The sequence below is a fragment of the Eubalaena glacialis genome, chromosome 8, assembly GCF_028564815.1.
Source record: "Eubalaena glacialis isolate mEubGla1 chromosome 8, mEubGla1.1.hap2.+ XY, whole genome shotgun sequence".
Lineage (NCBI taxonomy): Eukaryota > Metazoa > Chordata > Mammalia > Artiodactyla > Balaenidae > Eubalaena > Eubalaena glacialis.
The window spans coordinates 20,140,455-20,164,003 of record NC_083723.1 but is presented as its reverse complement, the minus strand read 5'-3'; the positions used below and the strand labels follow the sequence as shown (position 1 = coordinate 20,164,003).

The window sequence follows — 23,549 nt, the reverse complement described above, 5'->3', positions numbered from 1 at the left end:
AAAATCAAAATAACTTCACATGCATAAGGCCAACAAAAGTGTTAAATGCTCTGAAACCCAAGAAAGCAAGCTGACCCAAGAGCTGAAATTCTTTGAGTAGCCCATTCTCTTCTCCCAATTTTTTATTCTCATCTCCTGCAGGCCAACAGAAAAAAGCCAGCAATGGCAAGAAGATCTGGAGACTTGGTGACCTGTAACTGCCTGTAGCAATATAAGGGATAAGAGTTATAGTATCTGTAATACCTAATCATGTGTCTTAGGAATAAAAAAATGCTCACTTAACTTGAGATCAATACCTTGAGATGCAGTAAACATTCTGAGTAATAAAAACAGTAATAGTAGTAGTGATTTGCTTGGTACCAAGTACCTATACACAGCATCTCATTTATTCCTCTTGACCCTACAAGGTGGAAGCTATTGTACTCATTTTATAAACGAGCCTTAGAGATGTTAAGTAACTTTCCTCAGATCCCAGAACTGGAGGTGGCTTAGCAAGAATTCAAACCTAGAGTCCTTGCTCACCGTATTATGCTGCAAAGACTCCACTATGTTTCCCATTACAATTTTATTTTTTATTTTATTATTATTATTTTTGTTTTGGCTGCGCCACGCAGCTTGCAGGATCTCAGTTCCCTGACCAGGGATCGAACCCGGGCACAGCAGTGAAAGCGCCAAATCCTAACCACTAGCCCACCAGGGAACTCCCTCCCATTACAATTTCAAAGGGAAAACTGTTATGCAGTGTTCAGTCAGCTGTCATTACTTTATTAACAATTTTTTTAAATGAACATATGGATAGATTACCACAGTATTTTACGTATAGAAAATACTACATTTAGCAAATATAAAACATTTTTTCAATTAGAAAAACATTTTGTATCAATACATTGAAATATGAAGCTCTGCATTCAAAAGGCTAAGACTTTAATTTCTAATATTACAAATTAGATTATGTCTTGAATCATTTTTTCTTTAAATAAATTTATTTATTTATTTTTGGCTGCACTGGGTCTTCGTTGTAGCACACAGGCTTTCTCCAGTTGCTGCAAGCGGGGGCTACTCTTCGTTGCAGTGAGCAGGCTTCTCATTGTGGTGGCTTCTCTTGTTGCGGAGCACGGACTCTAGGTGCGTGGGCTTCAGTAGTCATGGTTCGTGGGCTCTAGAGCAAAGGCTCAGTAGTTGTGGCTCACGGGCTTAGTTGCTCCGCGGCAAGTGGGATCTTCTTGGACCAGGGCTTGAACCCGTGTCCCCTGCACTGGCAGGCGGATTCTTAACTACTGCACCACCAGGGAAGTCCCGAAACATTTTTTATAGATGTTCTATGTGTTGAAAAGAATATGTATTTTGAAGCTGTTACACTCTCCATTCTACATATATTTATTAGATCAAGCTAGTTTGTGTTGTTGAAATCTTATAAACATCATTTTTTATCTACTTGAGAGAGGTACTAAAATTCTCCCCTTATAATAAGAAGTTTGTCCTTTTCTCTTTATAATTGTTAGTTTTTGCTTTATATTTCTGAATCTGTTATTTGGTGCATACATTTAAAACTATCATGTTTTGCTGGCAAATTAAACCTTTTCATTATTATTTAATGGTCCTTTTTTTCAAAAGTAATGGCTTTGCCTTAAAGTGTGTTTTTTTTTCTAATATTAATATACCTATATCAGCATTCTTTTAGGTGCTGATCTTTTTTCCTATGTACTTTTCATCATTTTACTTTCAGGTTTTGTATTTTCTTAACTTTAGATAGTGCTCACATAAACAACATATAGTGTGACTTTCTTTTTATAGTCAGTCTAACAACAGTCCTTTTGGCTGGACTATATACTCCATTTGCTTTCACTGTAAAGATATTCTAAAATTTTATTTCTACCATTATGTCAAGCTTTCTATTTCTCCTTCTTCTATGTGTCTTTCTTATTCCTTTCTTGCTTTTTATTGAACTGAATTATAATATTTTGAGGACTGCCCTGGTCGTCCAGTGGTTAAGGCTCTGTACTTCCAACGCAGGGGGCATGGGTTTGATCCCTGGCGGGGTAACTAATGTCACACATGCCATGGGGTGCGGCCAAAAAAAAAAAATTAATCCCCACTGAGATGTAGACATTCGAGAAAACACTTGAAAAAGATGGAAAAAAGATATGAATTATAATATTTTTTCATTCTATTGTTTTACTCTATTACCTTGGAAATAGTTTTATACTCTAATTTCCATTTTAATTTTTTCTTTGGCCCCCAAGCTATTTTAGAATTCTTCTTTAATTTTCAACTCATAAAGTTCCTCTAGTATTTTCTGATTTTTTTTTAAGGGGGGGATATCACAGAATGTGGTCTGTATACTACCAATCCTTTGAAATTTGATGAGAAAGCTGGATTCTTCAGGGGGAAAGAAGAGGGCACAGGGACACAAATGCCACTGTGGCAAAGAGTGAAACTGACCACAGTGGTCACTCTGCCTGTCCTGCCTGCCAAGCCCCTTCCCTCTTTGTCCCAAGAATGTCTTCAGCTGATGGCAAATGAGTGAAAAACATGCCCACAAAATGGGATGACCCATCATAGGCAAACAAGGTGGAGTGAGACAAGAGTTTTCTCTCTTACTTATACACATACTTATATCCTATCCTCCATTTTGCCTCTTGGACTGCAAAGCCTAAAATATTTACTATGTGGACCTTTTACTGAAAAAGTATGCCAACCTCGGCATTAAAAAAATTGCTATATTCAGATAATTAACTTAACCAATGTAGAAATCGAGATGTTCAGTGACTTGTCCAAAGTGATAATGACTAGATAATGACAGAAACTTACTTGACTAGGATTTAGGTCTCCTAACTACAACTCCAAAACTTATGAAAAGTATGACTAAAATGCGATCATAGCTGAGAGAGCTAACTTCTAATAAGTTGTATTATAATCTTGCCTGAATAAAGAATGTGTTAAAAGAATGAGGATGATCTGTAAAAAAGGCAGTGTTCAAGAGAACAGACCTGTCACTGTGCCTCCAGCCAACAGGACCAAGGGACCCTTACCCATTAACTTGGAAATCTGGTATGGCTGTAAGTTATGTGCTCACCGTAGAGGTGTAGTTGTCCAGCTGTCATTCTGTTAATGATTTTCTTAGTAATATTTTGTATGCACATATGAGTAAAGTTGATGAAAAGGTAAAAAAATGTCAAGTTACTCAACATTTTTATAAATGTGCTCCCATTTACCTAGTTTAGGAGTTAAGTTAAATGAAACAGAAAATTAAGTTGGTTGTTAAAAATGTGTGAAATAGTATTGTGCTCATTAAATGAGGTCATCTGTAAAGCAACTTAACACAGTGCTTGTAACACAGTTAGTATTCAATAATATGAGCTACTATTTATATTATTACCATGTATTAGCACTATTTTTTAATTTCAAATTTAATGAATAGGTTTCTTTTCCAATAGCCCATTAATTTACTGAAAACTCACTATATTTTATTTGAGAACAGTTTCACATATATATATATCCTATAGCTTTCTGAATAATATGCCATACTTGTTTAGAAAATAAAAAATAAAACTATCTGCAGATTTAAAATATCTTTATGAGATTTATAAATATTGACAACAAACTATTGGTTACCTGTGGGGAGAGAGAAGAGGGGAGGGACAAGACAAGAGTAGGGAATTAAAAGGTAAAAACTACTATGTATAAAATAAATAAACTACAGGATATATTGTACAGCACAAGGAATACAGCCAATATTTTATAATAACTTTAAATGGAGTATAATGCCCCAAAATATTAAATCACCATGTTCTACACCTGAAACTAACATAATATTACAAACCAACTATATTTCAATTAAAAAAATACTTCTGAACAGGTCAAGAAAAGTAATGTGCACATATATAAATTACTTAGGGAGAAACACTCAATGTGTCACCAGGAAATGAAGTAGATTAAAAAAATGAATTGACAAAAAAAACCTGTATGAAAAATATAACAAATTAAAAATTATATGGCAGATTAGACCCAGATGTAGAGAAAATTAAGGAATATGAGGATAGTTCTGAAGAAATGATACAGAATGCAAACTGAAGAGGTTAAAAAAAGAGAAAATATGAAAGAGGTTAAAAAATAGAAAAGACAAGTGAGAAGATCTAACATATTTCTAATCAAAGATCGAGAAGGAAAACAGAGATGGAAAGAATAGGGCAGAAGTAATATCTGAAAAGACAATGGATGAAAATTCATTCAGAAAGATTAAAAATACCAAATCACAGAACTAAAGGACCAAATAAATCCAAACAAGGAGAAACAAAAAGAAATCCATACCTAGACACATCATAGTGAAAGTACGAAACACCAAAGATAAAAAGTTCTTAAAAGTAGCTAGAAAAGGAAAAACAGATTATCTTCACAGGACTGGCAACTGGACTGACAGCTGTTTTAAGAACAATGATGACAGATGGTAATTGAGAAGCTAATTAAAAAAAAAAAAAAAAAATGGTGCCAGGTACCACAACAGTAACAGAATTTGCTGTTTTCTCAGATTTTGTTTTTTACCTTTTTTTTTTTTTTAAATGGAGTATGCTGGATGTCTCTATAATTTTGTTCAGATGACTGCAGAACCTGGAAAAGCTGTTGCTGCTATCGATGTATAACATACTGCTATTGGTCTTTTTATATAAATATATATACATATATATATATATATATATATATATATATACACATCCATATATATACACACACACACATATATATATAATTTGAATTTTTGGAAACTTTAGCTGTGCTGTCAACTTTGAAGAAGTATCCCAGTTGTACTGTGTTGGGTTGGCATTGTACAGAAATCAACAGCCATATTGGTCTAGAAACGTTAAACATAATTTTTTCCATTTGTACAGGGGTAACACACTGTATTAAATATGTAAGGTCTTATCTACATGGGTTTGATTACAGAAACTAATAAAGTATTCTCTAAAAAAAAAAAGGAACAACAATGAAAGACATAAAATAGTGGTGTATTTTCAACATACTGAAGAAAGTAACTGTTAACTCAGAACCATATGGCCAGAAAAAACAATCGTTTAAGACTGAGAATGAAATAAAAGGCACATTTCCAAACTAAGAACAACCAGAGGTTTGCTATCAAAAGATCCTTATTCGGGCTTCCGTGGTGGCAGAGTGGTTGAGAATCTGCCTGCTAATGCAGGGGACAGGGGTTCGAGCCCTGGTCTGGGAAGATCCCACATGCCACGGAGCAACTAAGCCCGTGAGCCACAACTACTGAGACTGCACGTCTGGAGCCTGTGCTCCCCAACAAGAGAGGCCACGATAGTGAGAGGCCCGCGCACCGCGATGAAGAGTGGCCCCCGCTTGCCGCAACTAGAGAAAGCCCTCGCACAGAAACGAAGACCCAACACAGCCAAAAATAAATAAATAAATAAAAAAAAAAAAAAAAAAAAGATCCTTATTCACTCAAATTCCTAAAAGGTACCTCCAGGTGAAAGTAAAGGAATCCAAGTTGGAAGGTCTGAAGTGCAAGAAGGAATGAAGAGTGAAGAAACTGGTAAATGTGATGGTAAATCTAAATTAATTTGCCTGTTTAGGTGATAACAATACTATATTATCGGTTTAAAAATAGGATTAAAGTGCACAACACCAGTAATACATAAATTGGGAGTGGACAAAATGAAGTTAAAATGTCCAAGGTCCTATGGTATCTGAGAGAATAGAAGTACTCACTAAATTTTGACTTTGATAAGTATGAATGTTATAATATTTATAGTAACAACTAAGAGAACAGAAACAAGTGTATGTACTTCTAAATTAGAAGGGGAAACCTGAACTAGAAAATTCCAAAAGAAAGTAAGAAGAAGAAACAAAAATAGGTAAGACAAATATAAAGTATAAAACAAGATAATAGATATAAACAAAATTACATTAGTAATTATATTAAAAGTTAACTAACTTTTGCAAATAAAAGGCAAAGATTAAGTGATTGAAAAAATAAATCCAACTATATACTGTTTAGGAGAGATACATCTAAAACAGAAGAATATGGGAAGGTTAAAAGTCAAAGGACAAAATGAGATACATGAAGCAAACTAAAGAGAAAGTAAAATGATGAAGGTGTCTTCACGCAGACAAGAGAGAATTAAAAAGAGATTTAAAGAAGGGCTCACTTAGTAATGACAGAATGCAGGCCCTGAGCTCCTATCTCTCACAAGAGGAGTGGCTTGAGACCCTCACTATGAAGGGATGAGACACAGAACAGGATGAGCAGCCAGGGAATAATGGGATCTTTGGGGGAAAGTGAGTACTGCTGAAAGTCAGGACAAACTCATTTTCCTTCCCAGTTTAGAAACAGGTAGGGATCATGATGAGAAAGTAGGTCTGAAAGTTTAATGAATGGGGAGGCTACATAGAAAAGAGCTGACACCGTCTCCTATGGCAAAATATACTCATTAACTTCATTCCTTTCTATTTTTCTACAAGGAATTCATTTGCTAAAGTAGGTTAGTAATAGACATTTGAAACTCACAGATTAATCTCCCTTTATTATTAAAAATAGATTTCTTTAGTAGTTCTTTTTCTTTTAATATATAAGATATTACTTACATTTTACTTTCCCACTGGCATTTCCTTATACTATTTCTTATAACTTCTACTTTCCTGTGATTCAAATACTCTCACATATTTAATTCAATTCTTTAATCCAAACTGTATGCTATATTTACTCTTCTTCCATTTTCTTCATAAATACAAAATCTGTCTTTAATCTAGTTAAGTTAGAATTTCAAGAATATTTTCAGGTATCTCACTGTCTTATTACTTTTACCATATTAGTTACAGCAAATTACCAAAGGCAATTAAGTTGAAACAGACAGTCCCTTGAATCACTTTCAGTTCTACCAAGATTCCATGATAAATGAATCATATAAATTACACAAAGGATATAGTACCACTTTAAGATGTAGCAGTCAAAAAGCATTTCCAAAATATTAGTAAGATGACTGCTCAATTTGTTGGGGGGTGGGAGGGTAGGGTCTCATTTAGGAGAAGCTAATACACAAAAAATCTAAACCAAAGTGAAAACAATTAAATTGTAATGTGATTTTTCACATTAAATAACACTAATTTCAGAGATCTTTTACTCCTTGAACTTACCATATGAACAAAACCAACATACAAATACATAATTTAGGAGAATGTTACATAAAGCAGTGTACAAATACCAACAACTTAAAAGTACTTTGCCAGTTTATGAAAATAATGCTGAGTAAAACTGAAAAAATCAAATACAAAGATTAACTTATGGGTTCAACATTTTGAATCTCAAACATATTAATTTATGCCTAGATGAAAAATTCTGGAAAAAAATACGAAACTTTTGGAAAATTATTTCTATACATGTATAAGTACAAGAATACCCACCTTCCTCTCCATTATTGAATACTTAAAATTATCTAATTTTTATTTCCCACTGCATATCCATGAAACTCTTGGGGACTTGGTCTAGGCACTGTGCATTCAAAGATGAATAGGATCATGGAAAATACTAATTTACTTCCTGGCCCAACGTTAAATGTTCATGACAAAATGATGAGGTCGCATCTGCAGGCTGGCATTAATGCCTAAATATTTTGATATGGTCAGTAGGAATACGGCAAAAGTCTGTAGACAGTAAGGGTACTCAGGACCAGACTCAGTTTTGTATGTGAGCGTGTGCAAACATAAGACAGAGGTGGAATCAGAGTCTTTCTCATCTGCTACAGCAGCCGAGGATTTAGTAACAAAGAAAACAGACACACAAGACTCACTACTTTTGTTAAGACCCCAAATGAAGGAAGTGATTTAGTTCCAGCAAATAAGAATTAACTGGAATATTTTGCAGGCTATAAAATCGATGTCTTAGAAAGATTTAATCTTTGTTGGGGAAAAGCTCTCTAAATAATGGCAAAATATATTTGAATATTTTGAAATCTTTTTTAGCACTGTTCAATTTACAGAAAGCTTTTCATCCAATTGAGCTAAAATAACCCTAAAACATATTTCATAAACAAATACTAAAAACAAGCCTAGCCAGAAGAAAATATATTAAAAAATATATATATAGGAGGACTTCTGGTCCAGATAACATGGCACAGATTCATATTTACAGTTCTTCCCTGCTAAGTGCAACTATAAACCCTGGAAATAACCTAAACAGCAACCAAAGGACTCTGAAAGGTGGAAAGAGGAAGGCAGACTGCTTAAGGACCCAGGAATGGAGGAATAATGTAGAGGCTGGAAGTCTGACGAATCCCCACACAACAGCACAAGGTGACCCAGGCTCAGCATCTCCTGACACCCAATCCAGAACAGAAAGCTACCCAGGTAGGCTCATTTCTCTCCTGGACTGAACAGGGGTCCTGCCCAAAGGCTGGCAGTTATATGTTCTGTATCTGGCAAAACTATCCCTCGTGAATGAAGTGGAAATAAAGACATTCTCAAATGAGGGAAAACTAAAGAATCTGTCACTAGTAGACCTACCTTTGAAGCATGGCTAAATGGAGTTCTTTAAACAAAAGGGAAATAAAAAAAAGAAGGAACCTTGCACATCAAGACAGAATAAAGAACAACGGAAAGAGCAGAAATATGGATAAAGTAGATTATCTCCTCATGAGTTTTCTAAATCATATTTGATTAAAAGCTGACACCATCTAATAATCAAGACAATGATATTTAAAAAGTGGGAAAGTTAAAATAACCTAAACGTAAGTAAGGTTATCGTATTTCACTGGAAGTAGTAAAACAATGATACCACTTACAGAACTAAACATGCAATTACCATATTACACAGAAATTGCACCCTTTGGGCATGTTCACACAAAGACCTGTATATGAACATTCATAGTAGTTTTATTTGTGACAGCCAAAAACTGGAAAGAACCCAGATATCCTTCAATGGGTGAATGGTTAAACTAACTGTATATTCCATATCATGGAATACAACTCAGCAGTAAAAAAGAATGAACTATTGGTACATGCAACAATTTGGATGACTCTCAAAGGAATTAATTATGCTGAGTGAAAAAAAAGCCAAACTCAAATGTTACATACTGTATGACTCCATTTATACAAACTCTTGAAATGACAAAAATTTTAGAGGTGGAGATTAGTGGTTGCCAGGGATTAGGGGAACAGGCAAGAGAGAGGTGGGTGTGGTTATAAAAGGAGGGGTCCTTGTGATGGTAGAACTGATATATCGACTGTGGAGAGAGATACACAGACCTACACATGGAATAAAATTTCAAATAACCAAATATGCACAGATATACACAAAAATGAATACACGTAGAAGTGGAAAATTTGATTAAGATCAGTAGATCGCATCAATGGCCATTTCCTGGTTGCGAAACTGGGTAAAGGGCATGCAGCAAGAAAGAGCCCTTATTCTTTCTTTCCACTGCACATGCATCTACAGCAACTCAAAAAAATTTTTAATTAAAAAATAACAACACTGATAAAATACACAAAATATAGAGGGCTTTGAGAAAGACCTTATAAACTGCCAGAAGGCATTTTATCCCAAAATATTTAAGTATCTATGAAGTAGATACTTAAACCTACTCATAGAAATAAAAACATTTTTTGACCTTTATTTACAGGGATTTTAAAGAAACTACTTGATAAAATATTGCTCAAAGTGGGTAAGTTTGAGAATATTATTTCAATATTGATAGGTCACTGGAGTGAGGCTATATGGGTTTTTAAAAGTTTATAGATTACAGATTTTGCCACTGAAAGCCAGATAATTAGTTGTGACTTGTGGTTCAGCCACAAGGAGGATTTGTAGCTGCTGGTTTCATGCTGTGAGCCCATAAAAATATCACAAAGTTGCTCCAAACCTGTGGCTAGTACAACTTATCACCTCCTCTAAAGCATAGAAGGATTAGAGCAAAACTGCTATTATGTAAATCCCAACCTCAGTGTTCTACATTTCCCCAAATTCTACCTTTTATTTCTATTTTTTTCAACGGTGAAAGTTTTGTTTTTGTTTGTTTGGAGGCTATAGCAACCAAATGCACTTCAAACTTATTAAATACTAGTGTTCCACTATAAAAATTATTATGAAATAAAATTATGAGCTAGCTCATCAGGACTGGAATCCTTGGAGATCAATGCCTCGTTTCACAGATGAGAAAACAGACATCATAAAAGGATGACTGGCATTATCAGCCCCTAGTCAGTCACCCCTAACAAATTAATATGTTGGACATGTTAGCAGATGTTTCAAATTATTAATCCAAAAGTCCCAATGAAAAAGAATATAACATATATACCATGCAAGAGGTTTACTAGAAAACATTTTAGAGTTGTGACAAATTTTAAATTAAGTACTTAATCCTAAGAATATTTAACGTATTAAAAATGCTTAGCCAAAATAATGCTTCATTTTGGGTGTTCATGAATATTAGAAGGTGGTCTGCCAAGACTATGACTACTGTAGTAAAGACCCCAGTCAGTGCTTTTATCTTTTCTTCTACTGCTCTTCAAAGTTCCTGAGAATGACACATATGTAACTGGCATTCACTCCTGATTGGTCAGTTCTACTGAATATCAGTGACCATGGGTAATTAGTAGTATAGGGAGTGGAACTTGTTATTGAGTCCAGGCTCTATAGATTAGATACAGACATCGACAGATCTGTATCTACAGGCTATAGATACAGGCGTTGTACTAGGCACTTTAATTCCTTCAGTCCTCACAACAGCACAGCCATGAGTTAGGTACTATAAATAAAGCTCTTTTTCGAGAAGAGGAAACATCTTCAGAGAGGTTAGTAAATATTCAAGATCACTGAGGTGATAGTGGTAAGAGCTACACTGGGTTTGAATACCATCTGAATTCAAAGCTTATACTCCTTACACTACCCCAAAGGGAGATGCAGAATATAGGGAAGAGATCATCATATTGAGACAGACTAAGGAAAGCTTTACAGAAGAAGGCACCAGTAAGGAAAAGTGAGTAAAAAGACAACTCTGAAAGCATTCCACAATGAAAGGGGATACTGTGAGTCTGCTGGAGGTTAGAAACCCAGCAGCAAAGGCACTGCAGATAAAACAGAGGAAAAAATTTAAATGAAATTGTAGCAAAAAGGATAAAGAAGCATCTCAACATAGGCAAATGTCCTGCCCCAGGGATACAGGTAATAGCCTTAAGAATTAACAATCAATAACCCTGTGAACAAAATTATCAGATATGAGAGGTTTGATATTACCAAAGTAATATTAATGTGGAATTTATTAACCTTATGACATTTAAACTTTTCGTAAATCAAATTGCATATTATATTAGACATAAAATTACTGTTTTTAAGGTTTAATTTTAAAAGATAAATTAAGGTGGAGGAAAAAGCACAATTTCTTAAAATCTGAAATTATTGAACACTGAAAATGGTATCCCAAAGCAAAACTTCCTACACATTTGTGGATTAAAGATAATTTACCGGGCTTCCCTGGTGGCGCAGTGGTTGAGAATCTGCCTGCTAATGCAGGGGACAAGTGTTCGAGCCCTGGTCTGGGAAGATCCCACATGCCGCGGAGCAACTGGGCCCGTGAGCCACAACTACTGAGCCTGCGCGTCTGGAGCCTGTGCTCCGCAACAAGAGAGGCCGCGACAGTGAGAGGCCCGCGCACCGCGATGAAGAGTGGCCCCCGCTCGCCGCAACTGGAGAAAGCCCTCGCACAGAAACGAAGACCCAACACAGCAAAAAAAAAAAAAAAAAAAGATAATTTACCAAAAAATTCATGACTATAAATCATACAAAATATATAATAGTTGAATAAATTAAAAGTTAGGATACACATAGAAAATTTTAAAGATATAAAAAGGTCTTTCCTGAAACACTGGAATAATTTTCAAGAAATACCATTTTAATTACCTAAGTAAATTTAAATTTCTGTGGGGAAATTATTACTCCCCTTCTTGGTTTCTATTACCTATGAAGACATATTCCTTTGCCAATAATTTTCAGATTTCAGGGAAGTATACGCTGTTTTCCACAGCTGTTTTTGTTGTCTATTGTATCAAGCTCAAATTCAAATGAATGAAATTCAACTGAAAAAAAAATTAGTCTAGAAAATGGGTTTTCTTTTTCAAAGTGAGGATTTAGATTTTGTGCTAGGAAATACAGAATAAAGTTTAAAAAGAAACTTGTACAAAAAGTCAGTCACTTTACCTATAAGTTTTAGCCATGTTTACATTGATGTTTCTCCTCAAAATATAAATTCTGGTTTTTACTCCTTGGTTTAAAAATAAACAAAACTAAAAATCTGAAGCATCTTACTATCAAAGAGAATAGTATTTCCGTAGTCTTTATACACACACACACACACACACACACACACACACACATATAAACACACATATATATACATATATATGTAACATATTGACACTAATTAAAGGATTTTATTTTACTTTAGCTTAAAATAATCAGTCTACCTAATTCAAAAGCCAAAATATTTATTTTTTTCCCTCCGACTAGCACCTATGTCATGACTGAGGCATTCACAAAGAAAAATAAAAACTAAAAACCTCCTTAAACATAAAATGTTTTAAACTTTACATCTTTGATGGGGTTGTACCATATTTGCTTAGTTAATCTTTGCTCTGTGTACTATTATGTTCTTTGTTCTCATCCATCTAGGGGATGAGCTGATTATTTATGTCTTAACAATAGGAGTTCATGTACCACAGGGAGGATTTTTTTTCTTAATCCGAGAGGCAGTCACTAACAAGCTTCAGCTGGAAGTGCTTGATGTTAAAACAGTGTGAACCTGTTCCTGGGCTAATAAACTATGTTCTTTCTGCCAACAAAAGGAAATCAATTTACAACTGTAATTAAATTTTAACATGCTCATTATTTTTATACTTTCATAGGTTAGTCAATTGATTTGTGAAATACTTTCATAGGTTGTCAATTGATTTGTGAAATATCCTATCCTGCTTGTTTTGGAAGAGCTTTACAATCTGAAACATTAAATTATTTAAATAAAAAAACAACATGTCAGTGTATGAGGTCCACACAACCCAACAAGCAACACATTTGATCTGATTTCAGGCAATGTGATAACTCATGAACATATGGCATATATCAAGAAGAGTTCAACCGACATTTTTATGCATACAAAGGAGAGGTGGTGAGTGCAGCAATGGAAGGGAGGGAAATACTCTCTAAGTTAATTCAACTTAAAATCATCACAGTGGGGCTTCCCCGGTGGCACAGTGGTTAAGAAACCACCTGCCAATGCAGGGGACACGGTTCGAGCCCTGGTCTGAGAAGATCCCACATGCCGCGGAGCAACTAAGCCTGTGAGCCACAACTAGTGAGCCCGCGTGCCACAACTACTGAAGCCCACGCACCTAGAGCCATGCTCTGCAACGAGAAGCCACCACAATGAGAAACACGCGCACCGCAACGAAGAGTAGACCCCGCTCGCCATAACTAGAGAAAGCCTGCCTGCAGCAACGAAGACCTAATGCAGTCAAAAATAAATAAGTAAATAAATTTATTTTAAAAAAACCCATCACCGTGAATTTGTATTAAAAAAAAAAAAAAAGGCAGGGAATGGACTGTTACTCTTCAAAACACTCAGATAAACAAAAAGTGGCATGAATGTTTATACCTAGAGGAACTAAAGTTAGCACCCTCTAATCTCTAGAACTTTTTAGCATACAGATGACTGCAGGTCTTTACTATCCAGGAAGACCCTAACTTCATGCTTAGAAGAATGGGAAGTCATTCATTCAACGAGTGAATCCCATGTTCAAGGCACAGTGCAAGAGACATAAAAATGAAGACAAAGTCTGTGCCCTCAAAGAATTCAGGGTATCAGGGGAGACAAACATATAATACAATGGCAATAACACAATATGAGTGCTATGCTAGTGATATGGATAAATCCAATTACCTGACTTTAGAAAAGGTAATGACTAATAGGAAGGGAGGCAAAATGTGAATTCACTGAGAAATGGCATTTGGGGGGTGGACCACGAAACGTAACAGAGAGCTCAACAGTGGGGAGGACAGCACATGTAACAACACAACAAGGAAAACGGGTGTGCTTTCAGTGAGGAAACACCTTACTGTGAATGGTGTACAAGATGAATAAAGACAGTGGCAGAAAATAGTGCCAGTCTCCGAAGGGCCTCACAAGAAATGCTATGAAATGTAGACTTGGTGCTGTAGATAATGCAACTCACTAAAAAAGCGTAAGCAGAAAAATAAGACCATATTTATTTTTTAAGATCTTTGCTGATGACTGTATGCAAAATGAATTTGAAGATGTCAGTGTCAGGGAGACCAGTTAGGACAGTGTTGCAATGGTCTAACTAAGAAATAATGAAGCTGTGGATTTAAGGCAATGGCAGTGGAGGTGGGAAGATAGGAATAAGTTTGAGACATTTGTGTTTAGGAAGAAAAACAGACTGGGCTTGTTGAACAACTAAGTGAAGTGAAAACAAAAGAGGGTTCAGAGACAATTTTTCCATTTAACTAAACTAAAAACTAGAAACTGTATTATCTTTGTTTTTCTAGTACTTAACATCGTGCATGCCACGAAGTATGTGCTTAGTAAAGGATGAACAAGTAAATGACAAGTTTTGAAACTTAGGTAAGGCTGAAAAAATCACAGGAAAAGGTTTAGGGAATACTTTGGTTTTGGATATATCAGGTGTTGGTAAATATGGCACATTCAGGTCTGATTGTTCTGTTGGCAGTCTGGGTCCAGAGATAGAGGAAAAGGACTAGAAATAGAGAATTCAAAAGTTATCAGCATAGGGCTTCCCTGGTGGTCCAGTGGTTAAGAATTGGTCTTGCAATGCAGGGGATGCTGGTTCGATCCCCGGTCGGGGAACTAAGATCCCACATGCCGCGGGGCAACTGAGCCCACGCACTGCAACTACTGAGCCCGCATGCTCTGGAGCTAGTGTGCCACAACTAGAGAGCCCACACACCACAACTAGAGAGAAGCCCACACACCGCAACAAAGAGCCCGGGTACCGCAACGAAAGATTCGGCGTGCCGCAACTAAGACCCAACACGACCAAAAAAATAAATCAGTAAATAAATACTAAAAAAAAAAAGTTATCAGCATACACATAGCATTTGAAGCCAAGGGAATAAATAAGACACTCCCAGATAAACCTAGTTCCCTTTCTTATTCCTAATTATTGGAAATTCAGCTCTCCACCACTATTCAGAGTGGCCAAGGTGAGAGAACACCTTAGGTTCTAGAGGTGACTTGGGAACAAGGACCTTAATTTCTCATCTAGGGGAAAGGACAAGGACTTGGTGCAGCACCAGCTCATGAAAAATGTCTACTATAGGCAGATGAGGCCTATATCCTCCAAAGGACTCGGATTAGTTGTGAGCTGACAAGGAATCAGGACAATTTCTCATTGGAAACCCCCTTAAGCATCAACATTTCTTTTAATCAACTTTTTACAGAGTATTTTAAAATGTAGCACACATTTCCATAATGTAGATTTTTTCCAAATCATTTAACTCCTAAATTGTTCTCATTAAAACAATCCAGTCATAAAGCTCTAAGGTATGCATTTGCCTATATAGTCTCTGTATTAACAGTTTACTTGAATAGGCATGTATAAGCACATATCCATATAAACTTTTTTGTGCGTGCTTTCAGCAAAATATTTGCAAAGTCAAATAAAATTTATTGGTGTTCAATATTTTTCCCCAAAAATTGTGAATAAAGGTTATACATTTGCTATATTTATTAGAAAGGTAGTCATAAAATAGTGCCTACAAAAGTAAGGTTCCAAGATATTATTTTATTCAACAGTTGAAAGCATAATTTATGCAATATTTCTACCCCTTAGGCAGTACTTTACATGTCACCCTTAAGCAATGGTTCCATTTCTCTAGAGTTCAGTAAACATGCCTACTCCTGGGCTGATATATTCACAAAGGCAAAGTGGTTACACTGAAGAAATTTAACACCAGATTTAGGGAAGACTGGAGAAAGGTAGGGGTAAACACTGTCCTTTTACAAATGAAAATGAGAAAGATTTTATCCCTGGGCCACAGAGTAAAATATACTTGTGCTTTTTATTACCCTTGGTTATACTGAGTATTCCTTACAACAACAGTGCAGCTGGTGAAAATCTTAGTTCAACTTTACTCTTTCCAAATATGAAGGACGACAAAACGGTTTTTAAAAAGTCTCCTGAAATAGACACCTACTACAGAGTGGTCTGATAGGCAGAATGGTAATACATCCACACCAAGGGTAGTAGGAGATTTCAGAATCTAATTTACTGCACCAGTGGAGACAGAACATCACGATGGTAAGGCTCTTCCCTGCTAGAGAAGAGCCCGCCTCTATCAAACAGCACCCCTGCTGATCTGTTCATCAGCAAAGTAGGCATTAAGTAAGGCTCTTGCACTATCTATGGAATGGAATGCCTCACAATTTCAGTTGTGGTTAAGAAAAAAACATAGTAAGATTACTAGAAAATGTTAGCATTTGGGATATTTCCTGTGATTTACATAATTTACCTTAATGACATCAAGCATTTCAGTTGTATACTATAGAGACACTGGAATGCTGGTACAAGTCAAATGAAACACAGAAAAATTGCCAAAGAAGAGCTTTTCACATTTTCTAATACTCTAGCAACCAGGGAATTTGTTTTTAGGAAAACTGCCCCTTTTGTTCACCAACTTCATTATCTATAAAATAATTCGCATACTTAAATCACTTCATATGAATATCTTATATAGCTAGATTTTAGGATATTACGTTTTATGTTTACAAGGTTCAAATTCTTATCTAAGCAATATATGCAAAGGATAGTATTTCATCAACTATGATTTCTGAGGTTCTGTGATTATCATTTGATAAATATAATTATCTTCTAAAAAATATAAATCAAACAACTATAGTTTATATAATATACTAATTTTTTAAGATAAAGAGGTTTTATAAGTCTATAAAATGAGTTTATTTGGTTAAAGTGCTTTTGGTTAAAAATCTATAAAAGTAGTTTGAAATACTGCATATAAAAGAGTAACATAATGAGTATAACTTTTAATCATAAGGTGTCTGAAATGTAGCCACGTAACTTTAAGAAAAGCCACTTAGTTTATAATATGCTATGCATAATACACTACTTATTGTCCATAACTTAAGTTTCAACTGATTGTTTGATACCAATGTCATAATTTAATTATTAACAAAATTTAGCTATGACATAGGCATCAAACAATTGTGCTCCATAACACTAAGTTCAAGGAATGTCAGAATGAAAATTTCAACAAATAGGATTGTTATTTTACTTGGAAGAAGACATTTAAATATCTAAATTATCAAATATCGTGGACTACTGAACTGAAAAATCCTATTTTTATATATTCACTTTACAAATTTAAGTATTAGTTTTCACTTCAAGTATTTAAGTATTAGTTCCTTCAGCACGAATTAACTCTTGTATAATCTGGCAGTTGCACACAATACTAATGAAGGGCAGAGGAAGCCACAGACTGACCATAAGGTCCTTGAGGGCAAGAACTGCATTTTCTTGACTTTTGTATTCTCTTTACATAACACAGAGCATGGAACATAATAGGCCCTTAATAAACATGTTAAATGAAATTTTAAGCAGACAAAGAAAACTTTAATTCCAACTACGGGAAAAAAGATCAATACTGACTTTGAATTTGAAGCTTGAATTAAATTACATTTAAACATTTTTAATTAAATAAATATGGACAAAATCCCTTCACCTTAAAAAAACCTGAAAATTACATAAATGTTCTATACATCTATCTATAGCTGAAGAAAAATGCCAAATCTGTTTTTGGTTGAATAAATAAATGTAACCTGCCCTAAAATTTATAGCAAAAACATCTTCCTACAGCTATAGTAAACTAGAGATTAAGCATCGGCTTCAAAAACTCCCATACGTAAAATAATTAAATCATTTTGCTTTCTGATTAATGATAAATTTATTTCAAAAATACCAAAATAGGGCTTCCCTGGTGGTGCAGTGGTTAAGAATCCGCCTGCCAATGCAGGGGACACAGGTTCAAGCCCTGGTCTGGGAAGATCCCACATGCCGCGGAGAAGCTAAGCCCATGCGCCACAACTACTGAGCCTGTGCTCTAGAGCCCGCGAGCCACACTACTAAAGCTCACACACTCTAGGGCCCGTGCTCCGCAACAAGAGAAGCCACCGTAATGAGAAGCCTGCGCACCACAATGAAGAGTAGCCCCTGCTCGCTGCAACTAGAGAAAGCCCGCGTGCAGTAACAAAGACCCAACACAACCAGCCAAACAAACAAACAAATAAAATTTTAAAACCCCCAAATAATTAGTTCAAATATATCCTTATCATAAACCAACACTTAAATGAGCAAAAAGCATAAGGTTAACTAAATGCTACTACAATTAATGCAACACTTGTGGGAAAAGATCAAGTTGATTTATGACTAAAAAATTAAACTGATATAACAAACGTAAGTCCAAATATATTCTAATATATAGTATAATGATGTGAGTTCAAAAGAAAATGGAAATGTGTATTTTTGAAAAAATATATATATTACTACACTTTGCTCCATAATGTTTTATTTACTCTTGAAAATAAATTTAAAAGGACATTTTAACTTAAATGTTTTTCTTATTAATATGCACAATAGGAAACAATTCAGAAATTAAATATTAATTCTGAAAAATACAACTTGTCAATTTGGTACACAGAACTAAAGAACTATGCTCCTTTTCTCATTTTTCAGTTGTTTCTTGAAATTAATTCAGAGTGCACTGTTTCTTATAATAAAAAAAAACTTATTATTTTAAACCTCCCAAACTGTAGAATTACAGTGAACTACCTTCAAAAGTAATTTCTCAAAATGTTAACTGATCAAATAAGATCAATAATAATATGTGATATATGTGTAATTGAATGTCCTTAACTTTTTAAAGATAATTTTCCTTTTAAAAGTCACTTTAGAAACCTGTACCAATAATTTCAGAAATAAACTCTTCAGCAATTTTATCCTCTGGGAAAATATAAAGCAATATGGCTTAATATTTTATTTTATTATTTTTTAATTTACTTATTTTTGGCTGCGTTGGGCCTTCGTTGCTGTGCATGGGCTTTCTCTAGTTGTGGCGAGTGGGGGCTACTCTTCGTTGCGGTGCGCGGGCTTCTCATTGCAGTGGTTTCTCGTTGCAGAGCACGGGTTCTAGGTGCGCGGGCTTCAGTAGTTGTGGTGCATGGGCTTAGTTGCTCCGCGGCATGTGGGATCTTCCCGGACTGGGGCTTGAACCCATGTCCCCTGCATTGGCAGGCGGATTCTTAACCACTGCGCCACCAGGGAAGTCCCAATATTTTAAAATAAATGATATATCTGACAATCTTAAAGAACTGTTCTCCTACTGCCTTCACCTAACTACAAGAGTATGGAGGGGCACCTAACTACAAGAATATGGAGGGGGTAGGCAAGGTTGAGTAAGAGAAGATACAGAAATATCAAAACAATGAAATAAATCATTCAAAAGTTTCCAAACAATTTATCATTTTTCTTCAAGACAAAAAAAGATAAATTAAAAGCATAACCTGGTTTTAATATACTTCTGAAAAAAAGGCAATTCAAAATCTTTTAAAGATAATAAATGGTCTTCAAAAATGTATCTCATAACTAACTTCTGAAGGTAATACCTACACAAATTACCATTTCTTGCTTATAAATAAATGGTATTCTATTTACATTCTATTCATGCTGACAGGAGAAAAGAATGAAAACACCAGAATTAATGATTCATCATTCATGAAGTTTAGGTATATATAGAAAGGCTACATTTATTTTATTTGAATGAATTTTTTAAAATGACCCATGATCATGAATGTAAAATTGTATAAGGATTTGGATAAGATGAAATTATCTTAAAGGTCTAAGAAAAATTTAAAAACTATATTTCAGTTCAATAAATTTGAGCATTAACCTATTGTAAAATGTTAAATGTACTATTATTCCTTTACTTTTTTGAGACTAAAAAGTTAATGAGTAGAATTTTATCTAAAATTTAATAAAGAATAAAGAAATTGAGAAGAATGCCAACTACAATACACTACTATTACTCAACTATTATGAATTTGACTATTATTCTCAATTGGACTTTTAATAATATTAGAGATCCCTTAAGCTACTATTTTTATAACTTTATGCCAGTATAGATTTAAATAGATTTAAATGAATGTGATGGAAATAAACTTTTGCTTCAAAAGGATTTTGAATGTATATACCACATTTAATCAATTTATTATATGTGAAAAATTATAAATAATTATGTGGTAAATGAAGCTATAAAATAACACATTACTGTAAAGCAAATCCTTAAAACAGTTGCAGTTAGACAAAATGAATAGAAAAATAATACTTTACCATCTCATATAGACATATTATAACCAATAAAAAGCAATTTGGTTCCAGGTGGAAAATATTCATGCAAAACAATTCCTTACCAATTTTATTTACATTTTCATGAAACTGTAAAAGTGTGAGCATGCACATATAACATTAAATATCTTCAGGCAAATTTGTTTTGCAAATAAACTAATGTGTTAAATTAACAAACAGCTCTCTCTAAATATCAAAGACAACATTAACAAAGCTAGGTTTTCCTGCTCATTTTAAAGCTAGAATGCAACAATACTGCCATCTAGTGTTCATATCAAGTACTTCCAATACAAATGTCATATTTTTGTTTTGCACTTAAAAAATTATGTACAGGTTAAATACAAAATTGTCATTCCTATGGGTAAGAGTACAGTTTTGATGGATAAATTAAAGGAGAAAAATAGAAAAAGTCACTAAGAGATAATGGGAAGAAAAAATATAAGGCACGTGGGAGAAATACCTTTCTTTTGGATGCAATTTCTGCCACATTTTGTTCTTAAAACATGGTATGTTATCTGATTTTCTTTGATACTCTACTGACCAAACAAAAGTAAAGGTAAACTTCCTAGGGCTAGTTATACAGTCACCCCTCGGTATCTGCTGGGGATTGGTTCCAAGATACCACCCACCACACCTCCATACCAAAACCCGAGGATGCTCAAGTCCCTTATATAAAACAGCACAGTATTTGCACATAACCTATGCACATCCTCCCATACACTTAAACCTTCTCTAGATTACCTATAGTACCTACTACAATGTAAATGCTATGTAAATAGTTGTAAATGCTATGTAAATAGTTGCCAGTGAGGCAAATTCAAGTTTTGCTTTTTTAAACTTTCTGGATTTTTTTTTCCTGAATATTTTCAATCTGTGGTTGGTTGAATCTGTGGATGCAGAACCTATGGATATGGAGGGATGACTGTAACTATCCCTTTGTACCGCCCGCCCCCCCCCACCTTTGCATCCCAAATGAAATCACTGAGATCAAGTCCTAAATGATTTCTCATCAAATAAACGTAAGTTCATTTAAAGCAGTGTTTTAAATGTACAAAATTTATCATTTTGATTACTGCTAGTTAGAAGAGATAAAGAATAAAAAGACTGAGATTGTAAATGCTGAAAAGAATTTAGCTTCATTAAAACATAAAGATACATTTGGGGCTAAATTGTTTAATTACAACATTATAGGCATTACTGAAAACAAAGACTGGTTACATTGTTCATCTATAATCAAAGCCTCAGAGTAGCTAGTAGATCTCTAAATCAGCAGCCTATCATTATTTTTGATTGTCCATCCCTATAAACCTAGACCTGCTGCTAGGAAATGCTCTACCAATGTTAGGTACAATATGTAAGGTGTGACGTGTGGTGGTGGCAGTATTAGTACTAGATCAGAACTACAATGACTGCTACCACTGCTACAGTATAACCCCGCTTACTTTCAACTAATCTGCTGTGACACTTCACAACTGTGTCTTGCTTTTTTTCCTAGTCCCACACCTTTGGTCACATTATCCTCCCTCTTAGAGCTCTATAAATTCTATCCATTGGAAACAAGATGTCAGCTAATTTTACTATTATTTTTCCTTTTTTATTTACTCATTTTTGTACAACAAACATGTTGTATGTAAATTAGAAATATTTAAAGAAAAAAATCCTACTGATTCTCTATAGCCCGGCCCCATTTTTCACCTTTTCTGTGATACCTTCAAGTTCTCTCCTCTTGTCCAATCCAGAAGTGATCTCTTTCTACTCTAAACTTCTCAGCAGCACTATTTAGCATTCACTTACAGCCTTACAATATTACTTTTATGTACGTGTTTTTTTATCTGCCCCCCAGAATAAATTATAAGCTCTCTGGAAGAAAGAAATGCACATTTATTACCCTTCTTTGTGTCTCCCACAAACGTAATTTTTGGGCACCCAAGAAATATTAATCACATGTGATACAAACACCTTTCTGTTCTGTTTAGAAGCACTGTCTCCTTCACTTCCCTAGGCTTTAATTCTCAAAGATTTACTCATTTTGTCATAGTGGGAAAATCACTTAAACTCTCTGCGGCTCAATTCCTTACAATAAAGATCATAATACCTGATGTCTATTTCACAATTACTGCAACAGCAAAAACAAAACAAAAACCTCACATATTATACGTAGAAAGCTACTAATAAAATGTACAGTTTGACTAAAAATTAATTTCAGACAAAAGCATTTAAATATATATATACACATGCATACACACACACACACACGGCAAAAAAATCCCTGTAATACAGATTAAAACTGAATTAGATTTTTAAAACTATCAGCATTAGGGCTACGATCCACCTACCCATCTAGCTAGTTATTTACATAACCTAATAACTCACTAGACTACCATTCTTCAAAAATGTAATAAATGTAGACACGATTTTCTACAAAGTTGACTTATATAAAAATTATCTAACTTTAATGTTGAGCACATTGAGAACATAGCTATTTTTGGTCCCCAAAGACTTCTTTAAATGAAGAAACAAAAGTTACTATCACGCATTAGATTACAAAGTCTAATATCCATTCAGGAACCAAATTTATTTGAAGTGAATTAAAATGTAAATGCTATTATTTACATGTTTTTCAACCTAAAAACATATACATAAAATGCTCATTGAAACATGAGGTGACTTTGCTTTTCAATAAATACTAGTTACATCATGCGGTTTTTCTTCTATCCATTCATACCACGTGCTAAGTGCTGTTTTTCTGGACCATTTAAGAAATCTACTGTGACTGTATTTTTAACAAATAGGTTTTTCTTAAATGTCACTGAAAAAAAGAACCTTAGCTACTTTATAAATGTCATATTTCCTATTTTTATGCTACTGCTGCCATCTAGTGAAAATTTTAAGAACTTAATCATTTTGGAAAATATCAATATATCATTTCTTTAAAAAAGCATACTGTCAACCTGCAAAGTATATATATGAGGAATAAGAATATTATGGATTATTTTCTTATAAATACATTTCTAAATTTTTTCATTAAATTATATTTCTATATTATAATTCATCAATTTAATCATGAAGCCACTTTTTTATTTAATCAGCAA

The 23,549-nt window shown here is 34.4% G+C and overlaps 1 protein-coding gene across 1 annotated transcript in view; it reads right to left on the bottom strand.

The window, feature by feature from the left end:
* Positions 1–23,549, bottom strand: part of ORC5 (origin recognition complex subunit 5) — a 72,112-nt gene that overhangs the window by 9,918 nt on the left and 38,645 nt on the right. The gene's annotated exons all lie outside the window — the stretch shown is intronic.